The following is an 11,921-nucleotide window of genomic DNA, read 5'->3' as shown; positions in this document are numbered from 1 at the left end:
CGGATATAGATCTCTCCTGAGAGACACAGCCAGAATATGGTAAATACACAGGCGAATGCCAGCAACAAACCACTGAACTGAGAACGAGACCCCCGTTGAAGGAATCTGAGAAAGGACTGAAAGAGCTGAAGGTGCTTGAGACCCCATATGAATAACAATGCCAACCAACCAGAGCTTCCAGGGACTAAGCCACTACCCAAAGACTATACATGCACTGACCCTGGGCTCCAACCTCATAGGTAGCAATGAATAGCCTAGTAAGAGCACCAGTGGAAGGGGAAGCCCTTGGTCCTGCCAAGACTGAACCCCCAGTGAACGGGATTGTTGGGGGGAGGGCAGTAATGGGGGGAGGATGGGGAGGGGAACACCCATATAGAAGGGGAGAGGGAGGGGTTAGGGGGGGTGTTTGCCTGGAAACTGGGAAAGGTAATAACAATTGAAATGTAAATAAGAAATACCCAATTTAATAAAGATGGAGAGGAAAAAAGATGTGGGTCCTAGTGGAGTACTTCAGGGAGAAAGGGAGGAAGTTGAGTTTGCTATAGATGAGGTGAAACTGAAGGTGGAGAGAGTAGAGATTTTATTACTGTCTCAATAAACCTTATTTAATGGATGGTAGAAATAGGAATTATCCATTCAGCCCCAAATAGTACTTGGTGTTTCCTACTTCACATACTAACTTGCGCCTTGTCTTGGTCTTGTTTCTCATGATCTTAGAGTAGCCCTGTTTCAGGCTGGTCTTCTGTAGCGTTACTTAAGACAGTATTTCCCTACAATTGCTGTGAGTTCCAGGCTTGCTTCCAAATGACAGTGGCAGTGCTTACCTTTTATTTTACATTTTCATTCCCACCCCCTTGTGCCTAGCACAGAGGAAGTCACAGCACAGGATGTTGATCTATAACACTCCTCACCGAGCTGAGCTGATCCATGATAAGAGAGCACAGTGAATACGATCTCAAGACCTAGGATCGAACCCTCCTGCTGAGGTCATGCTTCCCTGGAGTCTGGGACCCTCCGGTGGCTATCCCCAGTTCCTCATCCTCCCTGCTACATATTTTTGTTCTATTTCCTGACCCTTTGTACCTCTCTCATATCTCCAGATACTGATGCTGCCACCCTTATTTCCTCCCCCTTTTCTCCCCGTGGTCCCCCTTTCCCTCCACCTCCCACAATCATTCTGCCCCCCTCCCCAACCCCACACTGCAGGATTGAAGCTTCCACACCCTGGTCTTCCTTCTCCATATGTTCTGTGGGCATTGTTCTTAAACGTCTAGAGCTTTCTAACACTGACTTCAAGTTTACAGGGGAGGTTAGTGTGTGGCATTCAGGTATAAGAAGGATCTGTCCTAGAGAAGCACAGATTTTACTGGGAATGCAGTATTGCCATGGCAACACTTGGGTTTACACAATCCTCCAGTTTCCACTTTGTAGGAAAAACAGTCCCTACAAAGAAGGGTGAAAAATCTCAAAGAGATCAAACTGACATTAATTACAGCAGGAGCGGCAGGAATATCAGCGCCTACTGCTGAATAGGATGCCAGCCTTGCTGATAGATAGGCAGTGATGACCTCGACAAACACGCTTTGATGACATGAGTTCAAAGCTCAATAATTTGTATGATTGAAATTTAGGTTTAGTGATGTTGAGAAGTTTAAACACCAGAAAGGGTCTATTAAAGGGAAGTTGCCTTCTGAAACACATAAAAAAAATAGGCACTAATTTTGTTGAGACGAGGTCTTTCTATGTAGACCAGGCCTTGAATTCACAGCAATTCACCTGCCTTTGATTTCTGAGTGCTGAGATTAGAGGCATGCATTATCACACCTAGAAGTTATTAACTTTTGACAATGTATTTAGGTGACAGAACCAGAAACCCAGTAGATTCCAGTGATAACTATGGACTAGGAAGTGTGTGTGTGTGTGTGTGTGTGTGTGTGTGTGTGTGTGTTTGCGTGCGCATGTGTGTTTGTGTGTGTGTTTGTGATGACAGTAGAGGACTGTGAGAGGGAGGGAAGCAAGGAAGGGAGGAAGGGAATGAAGGAACTGGAGACACGGTTCAGTGCAGAAGAGACTCCTGCTTTCCAGAGGAAGAGAGTTCACTTCCTAGCACACAACTCCAGCTCCCTCTTCTGGGCCCTATGGATACTTGCCCACATGATGCATAGACTCATATAGATACACACATATGCATAAATGAATTTTTTTAAATCTTAAAACAGGTAATAAACAAAAAGTTTAAAAAGCCATCTACTCTGTATTTCTGTGTTGCTTTGATCTCAAGACTCATCGCTTGCACTTCCCGCATGGAGGGCATGGAGGGGATGGGATATATGTTCTGTGAGCTAAGAAGCTGCATCTCAGGTCAAGGGTCAATGTGTGAAGTTATTGCTGATGGCTGACTCAGGGGCAGCAGATTATGCAGTCCTGGAGGATGATTAGAGAATAATACATAATGAGACTTCAGAAGTCAAGGTAACTGTGGCTCCCGGCGGTAGTTACACACGTCTTATTATATAATATGGTAGAATTTCAGATCACAGGTAAGGTTTCTAAATTTGATGGGCTGATCTGTTATTAACTAATAAATGAATTAATCTCTGAATTAATGAAGGAATTGACATTAATTAATATTTAATGGCCACAGGGTTCAAAGTTTTCCAAGAGCTTTGCTATATAATGTTATTTGTTTGTCTGTTTATTTATTTATTTTTGAGATGGGGTCAGCATGTAGGCCAGGCTTATCCTGAGGTCTCTATGTAGGGCAGGCTGGCCTTGAACCCATGGTACTCCTGTTAGATGCTGGGGCATATCCCCAATGCCACGTAAATTTTGCTCACTCCAGCGTTGACTCCTTTGTTTTGTTTTGTTTTATTGAAAATAGATTCTTCTCTTATACAATATATTCCAACTGGAGCCTCCACCTCTACTCCAACCTTGTAATGTGAGACCGTGTGACGTTGTTTTAATCCCAGGTGTAGGGATGTAGGGCTGCTCCAGACTATCCAGAGCAGCTGACCATGATTTGCCTCGTGCTCTAGCACAGGCATGGTTTTGCCAGCTGTAGATAGTTTCTAAGGTTGTGTGACATTTGGAATTATGGGAATTTTTCAGCAGGTATATAAATGCTAGGGCCCCTAAGGGGCAGGGTTGATAATTGTTGGCTCTTCAGGGGGCTTGGTTGTGGTTTGTTAGCAGCTGTGCTCAAAGAAGAAACGAAAGGAAAGAAATTAGATTCAGGGTTCTCTCCCGCCCCCCTTTATCTTTATTTCTCTCCTATAGTGATAGGGCATGAACCAGGGTATAAAGTGTGGGGAAAAGAAAAACCCACAAAGCGGCAAAGATCAGCTACAACCCTTTATTTTTTTCTCAAGGACAGCGAATAAAAAGAGTAGTTCCTGGGGAAAAGGCAAAGCTTCATGGAACATCTTATAGCAAGCACCAGTGAAATAAGAGTCACCCCTACTAAAGGAAGAGGCAGAAACTCTTTAAGATGGAAAATAGATAAAATTATTTACGGGAATGCTTTAGAGATCTCTGCAGAGAAAGGCAACTGTCTGAGAATACCAGGTAATTACAAAAAATAGGCTTGTTCTGTCCTCAGCAAGACACTGGGTATGCGTGTGCGTGTGTGTATGTGTGTGTGGGGCTGGGAGTTTTTACAATTAGAGATGAGGTAAGTAAGTGGATGACATGCATATCTGGATGCCATCGTTTCCTGGAATGAGGCACTATGCAGCTAGGTACTTCCCAAAAAGAGAGGGAAGGATGAACATTTGAAAGCAACTGTTGGTTGGGGATTTAGCTCAGTGGTAGAGTGCTTGCCTAGCAAGCGCAAGGTCCTGGGTTCAATCCCCAGCTCCGAAAAAAAAAGAAAAAAAGAAAAAGAAAAAAAAAGCAACTGTTTTAAAACACCTGATAAATAGCAAAATATGTACAGGATAGACAAAAGGGCGAACAAGCATTTGCCCATACATTACTCTTTTAATATCGCAATGTGTCCTGCTTGTAGATTACTTTCCCGTACGACTTGTTCCAGTTTGGTTTCTGTTGCTATGAGAAACACCATGACCAAAAGCAACTTAACGGAAGCAAGGTGTATTGACCCTTACAGGGTACAGTCAGTCGGGAAGGGAAGCCAGGGTTGGGGCTCAAACCAGGAATCTGGATACAGGAACTGAAGATGATGCTGCTTCCTGGCTTCCTCAGCTATCTTTCCAGTCAAGCCCAGGTCTACGTGCCTAGGGATGGCACTATCTGCAGTGGTCTGGGCCCTCTGACATCCATTAACAATCAAGAAAATGCCCCCACCCCCACCCATAGGCCAATCTGACCGAGGCAATTCCTTAACTAGTATTCTCTCTTCCTGAGTGTGCTTAGGTTCGTGTCAGGTTGACAAAAACCAACCAACACAATGACACATGTGATAAGCATTTCTTGTGTCAATAAGTACCCTTTCAAATCCGAGCCCGAAGATTTTATAGCTGCCTTGAAAGTATTTTGTGTCAAAGGGATACAATATAAAGATGAAATTCTAGTAATTGGACGTTCTAGTTATCTTTCCTGTTGCTTGTGAGCAAAAGGAAAGTGAAATGACCTTGATATAATAACAGGGACTTATTTCTTGGAAGCATGAAATTCTAGATTTAGGCAACCTACAACAGTGGGAGAGGCATTATAGCTCCTAATTGTATGGGGCCCTGTTGTGTGACAAAACCCTTCCTGGGGAGACTCAATACACACGTCTCCTCACCCCAGCTAGGGAAAAACAACAGATCAAAGTACAAATATTACCAACGTGCAACTTTGTAAGCCAATGAGTTTTATAGTACAGAAATGTGGGTGACCAGTTACAGGAACAGAAATACTCAGAGGCCCACCGCAGCATGGGTGACAGACAGCTCACAAAAAACGGAGAGACCTGAAGGACACACAGGTCCAGGCAGCAGGCAGCTCAACGGGTTGGAGAGTGTCCTTTCCAAGTGACTCTGATCTAAACCACTTCTAGGCATTTTAGCTGGTTTCTGCTTTGGTCTGGTCTTGAAGTCTTTGCTTTTCTGAGAACCTTCTCGCAGCTTGGCTTCGCTGTTCTGAGAGGGACTCTTAACTTTTTTGCTTCCTGCATCATCTGCTCAGTCTCCGTGACTAGCCGAAGCTCTTTTGAGGTGTTTACCTTCCTGCTTAAGGAGCTTAAGGCAGGTTGGAATGTGAAAGCCCTTTGGCTGCCTTTGGGTCACTACAGGCTGCACCCGCCTCCCCGCCAGGCTAGCGCACGCTTCCCTCCAGTATTCCTGGCTTAACGCCTTTTAAATCTGTATTTCATCTCTGCTTACCCCAGACCCAATCGGGGAAAGTGGGCCCTAGAGCCACTCTCCTGGACCCTTATATGCCAGAAGGGCTTAAAGTTTCATCTTTCTGCTTCCCTGTCGTGGCGATATATCCTCTTCTTCTCCTCTCACACCAAGTCCCTTGCCCACGCAATCTTGAAGTCCCGCCTCCATCTTTCTGCCTAGACTTTAGGTGTATGGCAGGGACCCTTAGGTCTGGAAGCATGGCTTTGGAAGCCGAATTAGGACAAAGCATTAGAACCAAATCCCAACAAGTCTTGGAGGAACTTAGAACAGACCCAAACCACTTCTAGTTTTCTGATTTGACTCTCAGCAGGCAAGGATTGTTCATCTCCAAGAAGGGACTCTAGACAGCTCAAGCATGGCAGGCATGGCTTGGGGGCTTGCTTTTCTCCCCAGCTCCTTCTGCTTGCTAAAAACCATTAGATCACATTCCTAAAGATGGCCCCTGAGGTCTATTTCCTTATTGACTACTCCTTTATGATAGTGACCACCACAGTCCAGTTATCAAAGTACTGAAGTTCGCAATCAAAAGCCCCTCTTTGGCCCAACCAATTAACATACCCAATTAAAATTAAATACCTCATCCTAATATGGGGTTTCCCCTTGTACCTTTATAAATTACTGATTTCCTACGGGCCACTCTGTCTTCTCTCTAACCAGAGGCAAACCTTTGTTTCATCCTGGACAAATACCCCTTCACTCTCTCCCTTGTTCCCTTCCTCATCTCCCTTGTCCTCTGTCTCCTGCCTTTGTCTTTTATTCCCTGTCCTTTGTCCCTCGGGGCAAATAAATCCCCTTTATGCTGAGGGCATGGTCTCGGGGGCCCTGAGCTGATATCGACCTCTTCCACAGGGTTTATGTCCATGTGTACTCCCAACAGCACAACATAGGAGCGAATCTCTGCTTCAGTTGACTCTTAACAATGTTTCTAAAAGGTTTGTATTTAATGTCTGGTTGATCTGATTGGCTTTAGCTTGGTTCACTTCCTGCTTTGTGGCTGGGATGGACAGTGTTTATTTAATGACCTAAATCCATTTAATAGACACAATATTGGGGGAAATTAGCAAGTTCTACTCTGGGCTGTTAGCAGTAGATTTCCGAGCCAAGGCGCAATTGTCGCCTGCAAAGTAACGATTTATTATATGAGAACCGATGTCTTTAAGAGAGGCTCTAGGGCTCAGGACTTCCACATGTGATCTATGGGAGAGCCTGCCACATCAAGTGCGTGCCAGCCCCAAGCTGGCCTCATTCTAACTACATCTCTGGTGGCTTAATAGGAGCAAAGATGATTTCATTTGTATTTATATTGCTCTGAGGATAAAGAGCTGATTTTCATACATTTGCTGGTCATTTACATTTCTTTTGTGAACATCCTATCTTTTATTTAGTTTAAAATTAATATTAACTAACTAGAGCATTATACAGATTGAATTAAGAGGACCACAGGGAAGGAAACTTTTCTTGTTACTAAAAAGGAATAAAAGAAATCCCACGTTTATTGTAAAATTCTTTATGAAAGGAGAATCCTGTTATAATAACTAAATAGCAAGTTTTTATTTGTTTTTCTTATAACTGGAGAAAATTAAACTCAAATATTGCTTTGCCTGATGTAGTGTGCAAAATCAGAAAGACTGGAAAATAGCATGGAGTAAAGTACCTCAGGCTTTTCCTAGTCCCTTAGGAAGAGCGACATCATTTCAAAATGTCTGTCCTTGGAAGCAGGGTGAGTCTTGGATGGTGGTGGTTCAACTTGGTGTAAGAAAAGGGGACCGTGTGAGGGTAGGTGCCTGAAACCCCTGCACAGAGTAACAAGGGGTGGAAATGCCATCGTTAACGTGAGGCTGTGAAATAAAACAAGTACCAGCGGGCATTGCCAGCTCCTGCATGTGTGCCACTGCCATTCAGAGCACCCTAGCTCTCGTGGTGAGCACCAGCTGTCAAAACGATAGAATCACCTGGGAGATGGGCCACTGGGAATGCCTGTCGTCGGCTCCTATCTTGCTTCCATCAATGGAGGTGAAAAGGCCTCCCTACTGTGGGTGGTACCACTTCCTGACTGGGTCCCAGGACTACAAAAATGGAGAAAGTGACCCGAGCATCTGGCATGTTTTCATTGTTTTACCCATAATGCGACCAGATGCGGCAGGCTCCCGATGCCTCGACTTCCCGCCATGATGGACTTTACAGTCTTTACATGGACTTGAACAGTGAGCCTTTGTTACTTTATTTTTTATCACGGAAATGGGAAGAGAACAAGACACCAATCAAACCTTCTATTTGGACTTAGTAAGAACATGGTTTTGAAATACACGGTTTGCGGTTAGGCCGATTTTTGTGTTTTCACTGTCCTCTAAACCGAGTGTATTTGCCTTATGTTTGCAGAAACTTGGGAAATTCCAGGCTTCCCTTTATCAGCAGTGTTCAGGCAAACCTCTAAATAGCAAGAGTGAAGATCCTGGGGCTTACAAAAGTATGTGGGTCATGTCGGATGAAAGTTCGTGTGGTGGTTTGAATGTGCTTGGCCTAGGGAGTGGCACTATTAAGAGGTGTGGCTTTGTTGTAGGAATTGCACCACTGTGGGCCTGGGCTTTAAAACCCTCATCCTAGCTGCCTGGAAGCCAGTCTTCTCCTAGCAGCCTTCAGATGAAGATGTAGAACTCTCCGTTCCTCCAGTGCCATGCCTGCCTGGATGCGGCCATGTTCTGTCCTTGATGTTATTGGACTGAACCTCTGAACCTGTAAGCTAGCCCCAATGAAATGTCCTCACAAGAGTTGCCTTGGTCATGGTGTCTGTTCACAGCAATAAAACCCTAACTAAGATAGGTTGAGTACACTTTACCATGTGATTGACCATGAAATACCCCAGTGTGATTGTTGCAGGCATGGGCTGCATTGCATGGCTCCAAGCAATGGCGGCTATCCACATGGAGAACAGACCTCGACATACACAGTTTCTCTCTAAGCGAGTAAATTATCTTGACAAGAACAACAACAATAAGCAGTGCACAGTCATCCAAACTGACCTGGGCTTGTGCTCTCTTGCCCACGACAATGGTTTCTGTAGAGAATCCTAAAGTGCTTTGGAGACGCCTTTGATTCTTCCTAGCTTCCTGACAGGTGGGAAGGCTCAGCTAAGCCTCAACTGTTGGTTTAATAGTGAAGGAATCCACGGCTGTCTGCTTGCAAGGAGATGAAGCAAACGCAGTAACTGTGAAGGGGCGCCGTTTCCTCTATCACAGCTACCTTTTAATTCTCCTTTCTTCTGCCAGGGTTGGTGATAAGTCATGAATATTCATGTCTTCAGGATTCCCCACATGATACATATTGTCAGCTGGCACTTTGGGTCTCTGTATGCAGGCCTCTGGTAAAAGGACCGAAACCTAAAACCTCTACTCAAATACTCCTTACTCAACAACAAAACAAGATGCCCCCCATTCCCCAAACAAAACCCCTAGGAATGTATTCTGGGTAAGATCTGTTGTTTTCAAACTTGCACCTACACAGGTAGACACGTTTTCAGCCACGAGACAGGATATGACTTCATGAGGGCCAAGAAGTGTGGATTTTGGAAAAACAAAATGTTTCTCTGCCACCTATAAAGGGCAAAGCGGCATCCTGGCTGATGAAGAGGTCGGATGGGCAACACCTGAACAGAGATCACTGGACTCTTCGGCAGCCTAGCAGACATCACTTGATACTGTGATTTCTTAGGTTTTCCCTTAAGAAATTTCTGGTAAGCCCCATATAGAAGTTGACAACGGAGTCACAGTCTGACTGCTGCTGAGGAAGGCAAGCATGGGATCTCCCAAGTCTCTGAAAACGTGACATAAATGTGCTCCGTTAGAGGGATGGTGAAAACAGAAGGGAGAGATAATTACAAATATGAAAAAAAATTACATTGTATAGTTAATACCATAAGTCACGTACACACAGACACACACTTATTCTTTTTGGGTTTTATCATTTTAGGTTCAGTTATTAATTATTACACTGACAGCAAATGGCCGAATGTGGCAATAGGCTTCTAATATCATTGTAACACAAAGCTTACAGTCATTTCCAAGGGCTGACCAGTTTGCGTGTGAGGAGCTGTGATGGTTTGCATATGCTTGGCCCAGGGAGTGGCATTATTAGGAGGTGTGGCCTTGTTGGAGTAGGTGTGTCACTGTGGGCATGGGCTTTAAGACCCTCACCCTAGCTGCCTAGAAGTCGGTCTTCCACTAGCAGCCTTCAGATGAAGATGTAGAACTCTCGGCTCTGCCTGCACCATGCCTGCCTGGATGCTGCTATGCTCTTGCCTTGACCATAATGGACTGAACCACTGAACCTATAAGCCAGCTCCAATTAAATGTTGTCGTTTATAAGACTTGCCACGGTCATGGTGTCTGTTTACAGCAGTAAAACCCTAAGACAGGAGCTATGTGCCAAAATAGACTAGTTTTATTTTAAAATTTACTATGCTATTAACTATTATGATGTCTATAAAATACTGCTAACTATAGTAAGTCAGTCTGCTTATAAGGAGAGAAAGGATGGTTTGAACAGGTCTGGTTTCTTAGGATCTTGCTTGTTATATGTATTTTTATTATCCATGGGGTGGGGGATGGAAGCATGTTCAAACCTGGCAAGGGTGAGGAGCAGGGGAAAACCTGGGACAATAATATAAAGGAATGGATGGAAGTGGGGGGGAGGAGAGAGAGAGAGAGAGAGAGAGAGAGAGAGAGAGAGAGAGAGAGAGAGAGAGAGAGAGAGAGACTAGCTATTCTATTATTCTATTCTTCTTCTGGAGGAGGAGGGGGTAAGCAAAGAGGAGGAGACCCTGAGGAGAAAACTTTTGCTTCCACAGCCAAACTGAGATGAGGCTTCCCATTGGACTTTGTCTACTAAGACATGATATTTATGTTTATGCAAATGTGTGCAGAGGATCAAATTTACACTGCACGTCTATATTTAGATGCCCTTTCCCCCTCACTGAATAAGGAAGTGTTTGTTCTTAGCTAGGCTAAGAACGGTAGGACAGAAGCCATACCTTTCTAGTAAAAGAGTTCCTTGGAAGGGGAAGCAAACAGTCACCAAAGGAAGGCACGTGTCCCTCTTTGGAAGAATGGGAGAATATTTGCACAGGTGCTCAAAGATATCGGATAGTTTTATTCTTAGTCATGCTTAGGATAAAGCAAAGAAATAAGGGTGTATGAATATAAAGATTAATAATATGCCAGGTTCATGAAGGATTATGCTCTGTAACTGGAGTGAGAGCTGGTGGGAGGAACCAAATTCTTGCATGACTATCCTATTAAATTCTGATGATAAAATTTACCAGCAGGGGGTGCAGCTCCCTTAAATTTCCTTTCGTGACTGACAGGTCCCTTTCAAAGAGTGTCTCTTTTCATACAAGAGTAGACTAAGTGTAAATCCATCAAGTAATCGAGATCTCATCACCATGACATTGTCTAAGATTGAGTATTTGCTGGCTGAGATGGGAGTCCAGCTGTCATCTCCACTTGCTTTGTTTTTGGCCAAGAAGGTCTGCCCCAGGCAGCTGGCTCCCAAATGTCCATCAGTGGCCACAAGGGGACAGAAGAAGATTGCGTGGAGGGGTTAATAGACCTCTATCAACGTTAATGAAAACCATCACAAACGCCATCTGCCAATGGGAAGTTGATCTATTTGCTTGAAATCGCCATCATTTGCAGAGCTGCTTAAAGAGGGAGCTCTTCACATTTAAAGAGCTCGAGCATTGGTGATCTGTGAACAAACGCTCAGTGAGCTTCTCAGCAGACACTTTCTTCAAGCCCTTGCAGCTCTCCACATGTTCCTGTTCTGTTCTTTCGGATCTTTAGGAATATGGGTAAGGAGTTACAGGAAGATAAAGGACTCAAAGACAACTACAACACCAAAAACACATCCCAGATTGTGTGATGATAGCTCACAAAAGCTGGAAAGCTAGAACACACTGAACATTCTCCAGTAGTTTGGAGAATGTCCTTCCCAGGTTAGGTCAGCTGGTCTGGTCGGAGAGTGTCTCCCAACAGTACTTACTGCATATGTAATCATAGAGAGGGTGGTACCCTAGAGAGTCTGTTCAGTTTCAGGAACTTCCTGAAGTTATTTGGGGTTGTTTACTTCCTGAACTTGAGGAGTCTGCTTGAAGGATAGGATGTTTCACCCTCACTTAATCATCTCGTGTGTTAATGAGATGAGAGGTTTTTATCTTGGAGGAAACTGCTACAGGACACCAGGATAGGGGATGACTAAAGTGGAATAAAAGCAAAAGAAATGTCACCCATGGAAAAGGGAAGCTTATCTATTGAGAAAGTGAGCAGTGCCACAAAAAAAAAATGAGACAGGAGCGGATTTGCTAGGGTTTGGATCTTAAATGTTCCTAAAGGCCATGCGTTAAAGTCTTGGTTCCCGGCCTCTGATGCTATTGAAAAGTAGCAAAGCCTGAAGTAGGTGGGGTCCAGTAAAAATGGAAGGAAGTTGGGATATTAGAGGTATCCCTTTAAGAGGGCTCTAGGTACTCTAGACCATTCTTAATTCTTTTTTTCTTCCTAGTTGTAAAAAGGGGGTGAG

The 11,921-nt window shown here is 44.2% G+C and overlaps 1 long non-coding RNA gene across 1 annotated transcript in view; it reads right to left on the bottom strand.

Annotated features, from left to right (window-relative positions):
- Nucleotides 1-4,805: 4,805 nt before the first annotated feature.
- LOC148003801 (uncharacterized) overlaps nt 4,806-11,921 on the bottom strand; it is a 109,539-nt gene continuing 102,423 nt past the window's right edge. Inside the window, exon 4 of the long non-coding RNA XR_015629668.1 lies at nt 4,806-9,161. This is a non-coding gene — a long non-coding RNA (uncharacterized LOC148003801). The remainder of the gene's footprint in view (nt 9,162-11,921) is intronic.

This window comes from Rattus norvegicus, chromosome 9, assembly GCF_021556685.1.
Source record: "Rattus norvegicus strain SHRSP/BbbUtx chromosome 9, alternate assembly SHRSP_T2T, whole genome shotgun sequence".
Lineage (NCBI taxonomy): Eukaryota > Metazoa > Chordata > Mammalia > Rodentia > Muridae > Rattus > Rattus norvegicus.
The sequence above is the reverse complement of the archived record's forward strand: the minus strand, read 5'-3'. Positions and strand labels throughout refer to the sequence as shown.